Raw genomic sequence first — 9,235 nt, 5'->3', positions numbered from 1 at the left:
GGCCAGACAGGTTAATATAACTGCACTGTCCAATTTACCGTAGCTATTACTCCGAAAAAATGCCATGCTATTGTTTGAGGAGAGCTCCAAACAACAAAACACTTTTTTCACCACGATAGGTTTGATAAATTCAACTCTGAAGGCGAAATGTGTACTTACAATCTGAAATCTTTCTCTGATTTATCATCCAAAGCGTCCAAGAGATAACATGAAGTGTCGTTTTATTAGATAAAAAAAAAATGTATGTCCTAAAAAGGTCCATATATCATGCACAATTGATTTTGTATTTCCACTCGTTCAATTTGCAAAGAAAGTAATCTGTGAAAATCTAACCCTAAACATTGTTTCAACCAGTCAAATCACGTTCATATGCATTCCTCAGAGATCCTAGAACGAGTGTAGTATATCCTATAGGACACCAAAATTGGTCAGCTAGTGATGCTTTCATGGCATGCCGATGACGCGGGCGGTCTTCAATTGATTGACTGTAACTGGAAACCCAGTATCTATCACAAAATGTTGCTGCGAGCCTTGTGCGACATCAAGCCTTTTCCTTTTGGACAAATTATAAGAATATGGAGAGTTATGAAAACTGGGTGTTTTGCAAATGTTGAACTTATAATATGGCTACTGATACTGGAAAAGCTAAATCACAGTCAGAGTATACAGATTTGACTATATTCTTGCAGAAAAATGTAATGTGAATGTAAATGTCTCCTTCACGATTTGCCCAAATGTACCTGGGTGACTTCACATTAAATGTCATGTAGTTTGCTCATACTTCAAGTTATCCGTCTGAAATTTTGCACATACACTGTTGCCATCTTGTGGACACCATGGGAATTACAAGCAGAGTGACAGCGATATTTGGGACCTTTCTGTTGCATTTCAAAAATAGTGGTAGAAAAAAAACTGTAGTTTTTTCTTTGTATTTTCTTCTTCAAGATCTATTGTGTTATATTCTCCTTCATTCAATTCACATTTCCACAAACTTCAAAGTGTTTCCTTTCAAATGGTAGCAAGAATATGCATATCCTTGCTTCAGGGCCTGAGTTACAGGCAGTTCGATTTGGGTATGTCATTTTAGGCAAACATTTAAAAAAAAAGGGGCTATCCCTATATGAAAACCCATATTTTCTCACTTAGAAGGTTAACATCACATTACATCTTTTCGCAAAGTGTCATGTTTAATCACATACTTTTCACAATATTTAGATATAAACCTGACAGCTAGGAAATGTACACTTTAAGAGATACAGTTGTGTATAACTGTCGTCATAACTGTCCCTTAAGTGTCCACGGACCATTCCCACCTTCTCAAAAGTAGAGATATTGTTAAATTCTCCTATTTTGGGGATTAGGAGGTTTTCCAAGTCTCTCTTTGTTCTCTCTCGCCCTCAATACTGCATGTCCAAAGGGGGAGATGGTCCATTCCAGGAATTTACGATCTGTTGTAAATTTACAACATGTCTTTAAGTCATACAACTGTTGAGAGAGAGAGATACTACCCTCTACAACATAACCTTCACTCCAAATCAAAACTCAAAACCTACAACCTGATTTTGGACAGAATTACCTGGAAGGCTTACAACTACCAAAGATTATTATTCCAATGCTATACAGCAAATGCTCTGGAAAACAAACAGAAACCTGAAAACACCATCCAACCTGGAACTGAGTGAGTAATGTTTAGTCTGAAGCTATATTTTATTTCCAAAAGCCAAGATGAAAAATGCATTACAATGATATATTTTACTTTTTAAGGACTGAATCCTAAGTTAAGGCTACCAAGCTTGATACAACTTCAATTAAGCACTGACGTGTCAAGTGAGAGGTGTCAAAGCCCTTTAGCCCAACAATGGCAGGAGAATCAAACAGGCTACCTCGGCCAAATACAGAGGGCTTTGAAGCTGCCTCCCGCTGTTCAGAAGTAATTAAAATACAGTTCCCTGTGTATGTAAAATATTATAAGGCAAGAAAAGTGCACAAAATGAACCTCCTTATGGAAAATCAAGAAACACTTTTTGCTGACTGTTATAAAAATGGGAACATAAGCATCGTAATCTTCCACACAGGCCATCCCCTGGCATGGCACAGTGTTATATTAACACACTACCCGGATCCGGGATCCTCCTCATCAAAAAAGCTGACTAGCATAGCCTAGCCTAACGGGACAGGGATATCATATAATATAATTTTCATGAAATCACAATACAGCAAATGAAAGATAAACATCTTGTGAATCCAGCCATCATTTCCGATTTTTAAAATGTTTTACAGCGAAAACACAATATGTATTTCTATTAGCTAACCACAATAGCCAAAGACTCAACCGCATATTTTCACCATTTTTCTACCGCATAGGTAGATATCACAAAACCGACCAAATAGAGATATAATTAGTCACTAACCAAGAAACAACTTCATCAGATGACAGTCTTATAACATGTTATACAATACATTTATGTTTTGTTCGAAGAATTTGCATATTTGAGGTATAAATCATAGTTTTACATTGCAGCTACCATCAAAAATATCACCAAAGCAGCCAGAATAATTACAGAGAGCAACGTGAAATACATAAATACTCATCATAAAACATTTATGAAAATACATGGTGTACAGCAAATGAAAGATAAACATCTTGTGAATCCAGCCAATATTTCCGATTTTTTAAGTGTTTTACAGCGAAAACACAATGTAGAATTATATTAGCTTACCACAATAGCAAAACACACAAACGCATTTATTCACCGCAAAGGTAGCTTTCGCAAAAACCAGCAAAAGATATAAAATTAATCACTAACCTATGGACAACTTCATCAGATGACAGTCTTATAACATCAGGTTATAAAATACACTTATGTTTTGCTCGAAAATGTGCATATTTAGAGTTGCAATCCATGGTTATACATTGTGAATATGTAGCATCGATTCACCAGAATGTCCGGAGCTATTTTGGACACTCACCTAATCTGACCTAATCTGATCTAACCTAACCTGACCTTTGCTGCTGGTAAATTGCTTGTGTTTCTGGCTATTGTGCTAAGCTAATATAATGCTATATTGTGTTTTCGCTGTAAAACACTTAAAAAATCTGACATATTGGCTGGATTCACAAGATGTTGGGCTTTCATTTGCTGTACGCTGTGTATTTTTCAGAAATGTTTTAAGATGAGTAATTAGGTATTTGACGTTGGTCTCTGTAATTATTCTGGCAGCTTCGACACTATTTCAGATTGCAGCTGCAACGTAGAACTGTGATTTATACCTGAAATATGCACATTTTTCTAAAAAAACATATGCTATACAATAAATATGTTATCAGACTGTCATCTTATGAAGTTGTTTCTTGGTTAGTGGCTATATATATCTTTATTTGGTCGAAATTGTGATAGCTACCCATGCAGGAAAAAAATGGTGGGAAAAAAAAGTTGTGTCTTTTGCTATCGTGGTTAGCTAATAGATTTACATATTGTGTCTTCCCTGTAAAACATTTTAAAAATCAGAAATGATGGCTGGATTCACAAGATCTGNTTGCTATCGTGGTTAGCTAATAGATTTACATATTGTGTCTTCCCTGTAAAACATTTTAAAAATCAGAAATGATGGCTGGATTCACAAGATCTGTATCTTTCATCTGGTGTCTTGGACTTGTGATTTAATGATATTTAGATGCTAGTATTTACTTGTGACGCTATGCTAGGCTATGCTAGTCAGCTTTTTTTACTGTGGGGGGTGCTCCCGGATCCGGGATGCGTAGCAAGTAGAAGTTAAGACAAAAATCCAATTAAATCAGAGCCGGAGATATAGAACTTCTCAAACGAAAGCTTTTCAGGACGCCATGCTGGTGTCCCTCCTGCGTCAGGCCCCGCGTTGAAAAGGTCGAACTTTCCGTTCCAAGAGGATTTATAGTGACCCAGATGATGCAATCCACTTCATTCAAATTCTCACCGCATACTGACATCTAGTGGAAGGCGTATGCAGCGCATGTAGCCCCATAGCTTACATTGGAATTTACAAACTGGCCCTAGAAGAGAGACCTCGATTTCAGAAATCTCACTTCCTGACAGGAAGTGTGCTGCAGAATGAGTTCTGTTTCACTCAGAGAAATAATTCAAACGGTTTTAGAAACTAGAGAGTGTTTTCTATCCAATAGTAATAATAATATGCATATTGTACAATCTAGAATAGAGTACGAGGCCGTTTAAATTGGGCACGATTTTTTCCCAAAGTGAAAACAGCGCCCCCTATTGAGAAAAGGTTTTAAAACAATAACAGGTGCACCTTACTATCTTATACTATATCATTCTCAAATATTTATATTGCGAGTTTGAGTCTACACAGGTCTCTAGCCCACACAGGACCTTAATCCACACAGGGTTTTTGCTATAACGTCTTAACTAGTCCACACAGGTCTAGTTTCCATCTGGTCCACACAGGTTTGGATGGTCATCCGGCCCACACAAGTTTGGATGCTTACATTAGTTTTCATCTGGTAAATGTTGTTGTTAAAGTTAGATGGCAGCTACCTCGGATCTCAAATAAAAAAATTATAACAATTGTTTTCAAGAAATGCCAGTCTCACTCTATTCATCTGTCTCTGTTCTGGACACCGTAACCACCCGCCTGACACCCTCTTTCAGATCTTAGGCAGGTCCATGGCTTTTCCTTCGGTGGATCGCAGGAAGTGAAAAATCTGAAAACGATGCCCTGTTCCAGGTGGGGTGTCTAGCTTGATCTGAGGTCGAACAAGAGCTCTTGGAAAGACGTGACCAGAATTTCCTTTCTCTACCTAGGCGCGGGAAGTGCCTCCATGTTGTCTTATGATAAGCGTTCGGGATACACGGCTAATATCTCCGGCTCTGTTTTTATTTGTTAGATATTAGAAAAACATCATAAAGTAGGTTTTTTCAACCGAGTTTAATCTGTTTATTCAACGTTTAATGGGACTTTTGGAGTTTTCCGTTCTCTGCGTCGAGAGAAATTGGGAACGTCATCAACTTTGGCTAGCCTTGTGGAGCGAATTCGACAGGAGAGAAGGACATTCTAAAACCAAACAACGATTTATTCTGGACAAAGGACTCCTTGTACAAGATTCTGATGGAAGCTCAGCAAAAGTAAGAACAATTTATGATGTTATTTCGTATTTCTGTGGACAATGTTGAGTCCTATTATTCACCCTTTTTGCGGGCGCTGTCTCGCAATAACGTAAGCTGTTTGTTATGGTAAAGTTATTTTTTAAAATCTAACACGGCGGTTGCATTAAGAACTAGTGTATCTTTCATTTGCTGTCCAACATGTATTTTTTAGTAAAGTTTATGATGAGTTCTTTGGTCAGATTAGGTGAGTGTCCAAAATATCTCCGGACAATTTGGTGAATCGATGCTACATATTCACAATGTATAACCACGGTTTGCAGCTCTAAATATGCACATTTTCGAACAAAACATAAGTGTATAACCTGATGTTATAAGACTGTCATCTGATGAAGTTGGTCAAGGTTAGTGATTCATTTTATATCTTTTGCTGGTTTTTGCGATCGCTACCTTTTGCTGCTAATAAATGCATTTGTGTGTTTGGCTATTGTGGTAAGCTAATATAATGCTATATTGTGTTTTTGCTGTAAAACACTTAAAAAATCGGAAATATTGGCTGGATTCACAAGATATTTATCTTTCATTTGCTGTACACCATGTATTTTTCATAAATGTTTTATGATGAGTATTTAGGTATTTCACGTTGCTCTCTGTAATTATTCTGGCTGCTTTGGTGATATTTTTGATGGTAGCTGCAATGTAAAACTATGATTTATACCTCAAATATGCACATTTTCGCTGTAAAACATTAAAAAAATCGGAAATGATGGCTGGATTCACAAGATGTTTATCTTTCATTTGCTGTATTGCACTTGTGATTTCATGAAAATTATATTATATGATATCCCTGTCGCGTTAGGCTAGGCTATGCTAGTCAGCTTTTTTGATGAGGAGGATCCCGGATCCGGGAGAGAGAAGCGGTAGAGGTTAACTTCTTGAAGCACGGATCCCTTTAGCGGGATCATTTTCGTAAACAACCGCTGAATTGCAGAGCGCCAAATAAAAAAAAAATACTAAAAATATTTATAATCAGTAAATCACAAGTGAAATATACCAAAACACACCTTATCTTGTTGTTAATCCAAGCGTTTGTGAGTTTATCAATCACTAGACAAAACAGTAAGAACAGCTAGCCGCAAATTAGCTTGGTCACGAAAGTCAGAAAAGCAATAAAATTAATCGCTTACCTTTGATGAGACTCCCAGTTACACAATAAATGTTATTTTTGTTCGATAAAGATTATTTTTATAACCAAAAACCGCCATTTGGTTTGCGCGTTATGTTCAGAAAACCACAGGCTCGTGCCGGTCCTGAAGGGCAGATGAGTCCAGACGAAAATTCCAAAAAGTATCCGTAATGTTTGTAGAAACATGTCAAACGTTTTTTATAATCAATCCTCAGGTTGTTTTTAACATACATAATCGATAATATTTCAACCGGATGGTAAACTTTTCAATACTACAGAGAAAGAAAATGTCGAGCTACAACTCTCGGGCGCATGAACTAATCAAAGGACACCTGGCGCGTTTTGATAAATCTCGCTAATTTTTCAAAATAAAAGCTTGAAACGATGTCTAAAGCCTGGTCACAGCCCGAGGAAGCCATTGGAAAAGGAATCTGGTTGATACCCCTTTAAATGGAGGAGGGGCAGGCAATGGAACAGGCATTTTTCCAAATAAAAGGCACTTCCGGGTTGGATTTCCTCAGGTTTTCGCCTGCAAAATCAGTTCTGTTATACAATATTTTGACAGTTTTGGAAACTTTAGTGTTTTCTATCCTAATCTGTCAATTATATGCATATTCTAGCATCTGGGCCTGAGAAATAGTCTGTTTACCTTGGGAACGTTATTTTTCCAAACATAAAAATAGTGCCTCCTAGCTGAAAGAGGTTAAACCCAGGTCATGAAGAGCCATCAGTAGATGGAGTTTGATGTCCCATTTGGGTCGCCAGATATTGTGGTGGAAATTCTAACCAAGTGAGAGAGACTTTGTTATTTCTTCAAACAATTATCTTTATTCAATATCGATGAATTATTGCAATAATGAAACCATCGACCCCACACTCCAAAGTGTGTGTTTCCAAGAACTTAACTGATAATGAAAAAACAGACCATTTATATAGGACCTAAAAATGCTTAATCATGGCTGGTTCCACCCCTCCGAAGACACCTTGGTACATCTCTTGGTTATCTGCACGGGATGTTGTTTTACCCCCACCCGGCTTAGTTTCCCAAATGCCAGGAAGATAAGACAATGAGCGATTGTTCTAAACTCTTCCAGGCTATCTCTATCTCGGCTCACACACACCACATCTTGTCTATGGAATGTCGGCTGTAGGTTTTTATCACCAAGTCATTGTCAGCTCAAGCTATCTCTGGCAAAACCCATTTTCCTTGACCATCCACCCAGACTAACTGCATGAAGCTAGAGTGGAAACCATCCCTTAGAGAAACACAGAATTTAACAGAACAGAAATGTCTTACTATTCATTAACTTCTTATGGCTGAAGGGGCAGTATTGAGTAGCTTGGATGAAAGGTGCACAGAGGTGCCCATATTAAACTATTGTTCTGAGCTCCGTCTCAGATTATTGCATGGTTTATTTTTCCGTAAAGTTTTTTTGAAATCTGACACAGCGGAAGTATATCTATAATTCCATGTGTATATCATCATATCATGTATTGTATCATGTATTATCATCTACATTTATGATGAGTATATCTGTTGAAACGATGTGGCTATGCAATGTCACTTGATGTTTTTGCAACTAGTGAATCTAACAATGTAAACTCAGATTTTTTTATATAAATATGAACTTAATCAAACAAAACATGCATGTATTGTGTAACATGAAGTCCTATGAGTGTCATCTGATGAAGATAATCAAAGGTTAGTGATTCATTTTCTCTATTTCTGGTTTTTGTGAAAGCTATATTTTGCTGGAAAAATGGCTGTGCTTAATGTGGTTTTGTGGTGACCTAACATAATCGTTTGTAGTGCTTTCGCTGATAAACATATTTGAAATTGGACACTTTGGTAGAATTAACAACAAGATTACCTTTAAAATGATATAAGACAAATCTGTTTGAGGAATTTTAATTATGAGGTTTCTGCTTTTTGAATTTGGCGCCCTGCACATTCACTCGCTGTAGTCATACTGCAGAGATAGCCTGCAAAGTTCTGTCATACTTTCCAGGTCTATGCCCAAACAGTTCGAACTTCTAATTTTAAAAATTAATCTCTCCAAAAATAAGTCTCTCACTGTTGCCGCCTGCTACCGACCCCCCTCAGCTCCCAGCTGTGCCCTGGACACCATCTGTGAATTGATCGCTCCCCATCTAGCTTCAGAGTTTGTTCTGTTAGGTGACCTAAATGACTAAACTGGGAATATGCTTAACACCCCGGCAGTCCTACATCCAAGCTTGATGCCCTCAATCTCACACAAATCATCAAGGAACCACCAGGTACAACCCTAAATCCGTAAACATGGGCACCCTAATAGACATTATCCTGACCAACCTGCCCTCCAAATACACCTCTGCTGTCTTCAATCAAGATCTCAGCGATCACTGCCTCATTGCCTGTATCCGCCACGGGTCCGCGGTCAACGACCACCCCTCATCACTGTCAAACGCTTCCCTAAAACACTTCTGCGAGCAGGCCTTTCTAATCGACCTGGCCCGGGTACCCTGGAAGGATATTGACCTCATCCCGTCAGTTGAGGATGCCTGGTCATTTTTAAAAGTTACTTCCTCACCATATTAGACAAGCATGCTCCGTTTCAAAAAAATGCAGAACCAAGAACAGATATAGCCCTTGGTTCACTCCAGACCTGACTGCCCTGCGACCAGCACAAAAACTATCTGTGGCGAACTGCAATAGCATCGAAGAGCCCCGCGATATGCAACTGTTCAGGGAAGTCAGGAAAATACACGCAGTCAGTCAGGAAGCAAAAGGCCAGCTTTTCAAGCAGAAATTTGCATCTGTAGCTCTAACTCCAAAAAGTTCTGGGATACTGTAAAGTCCATGGAAGAACAAGAAGCCTCTCCCCAGCTGCCCACTGCACTGAGGCTAGGTAACAGGTCACCACCGATAATCCGTGTAATCGAGAGACTTCAACAAGCATTTTCATGGCTA

The sequence above is a fragment of the Salvelinus sp. IW2-2015 genome, linkage group LG6.1 (genome assembly GCF_002910315.2).
Source record: "Salvelinus sp. IW2-2015 linkage group LG6.1, ASM291031v2, whole genome shotgun sequence".
Classification (NCBI taxonomy): domain Eukaryota; kingdom Metazoa; phylum Chordata; class Actinopteri; order Salmoniformes; family Salmonidae; genus Salvelinus; species Salvelinus sp. IW2-2015.
This window is presented reverse-complemented; position numbering follows the sequence as displayed.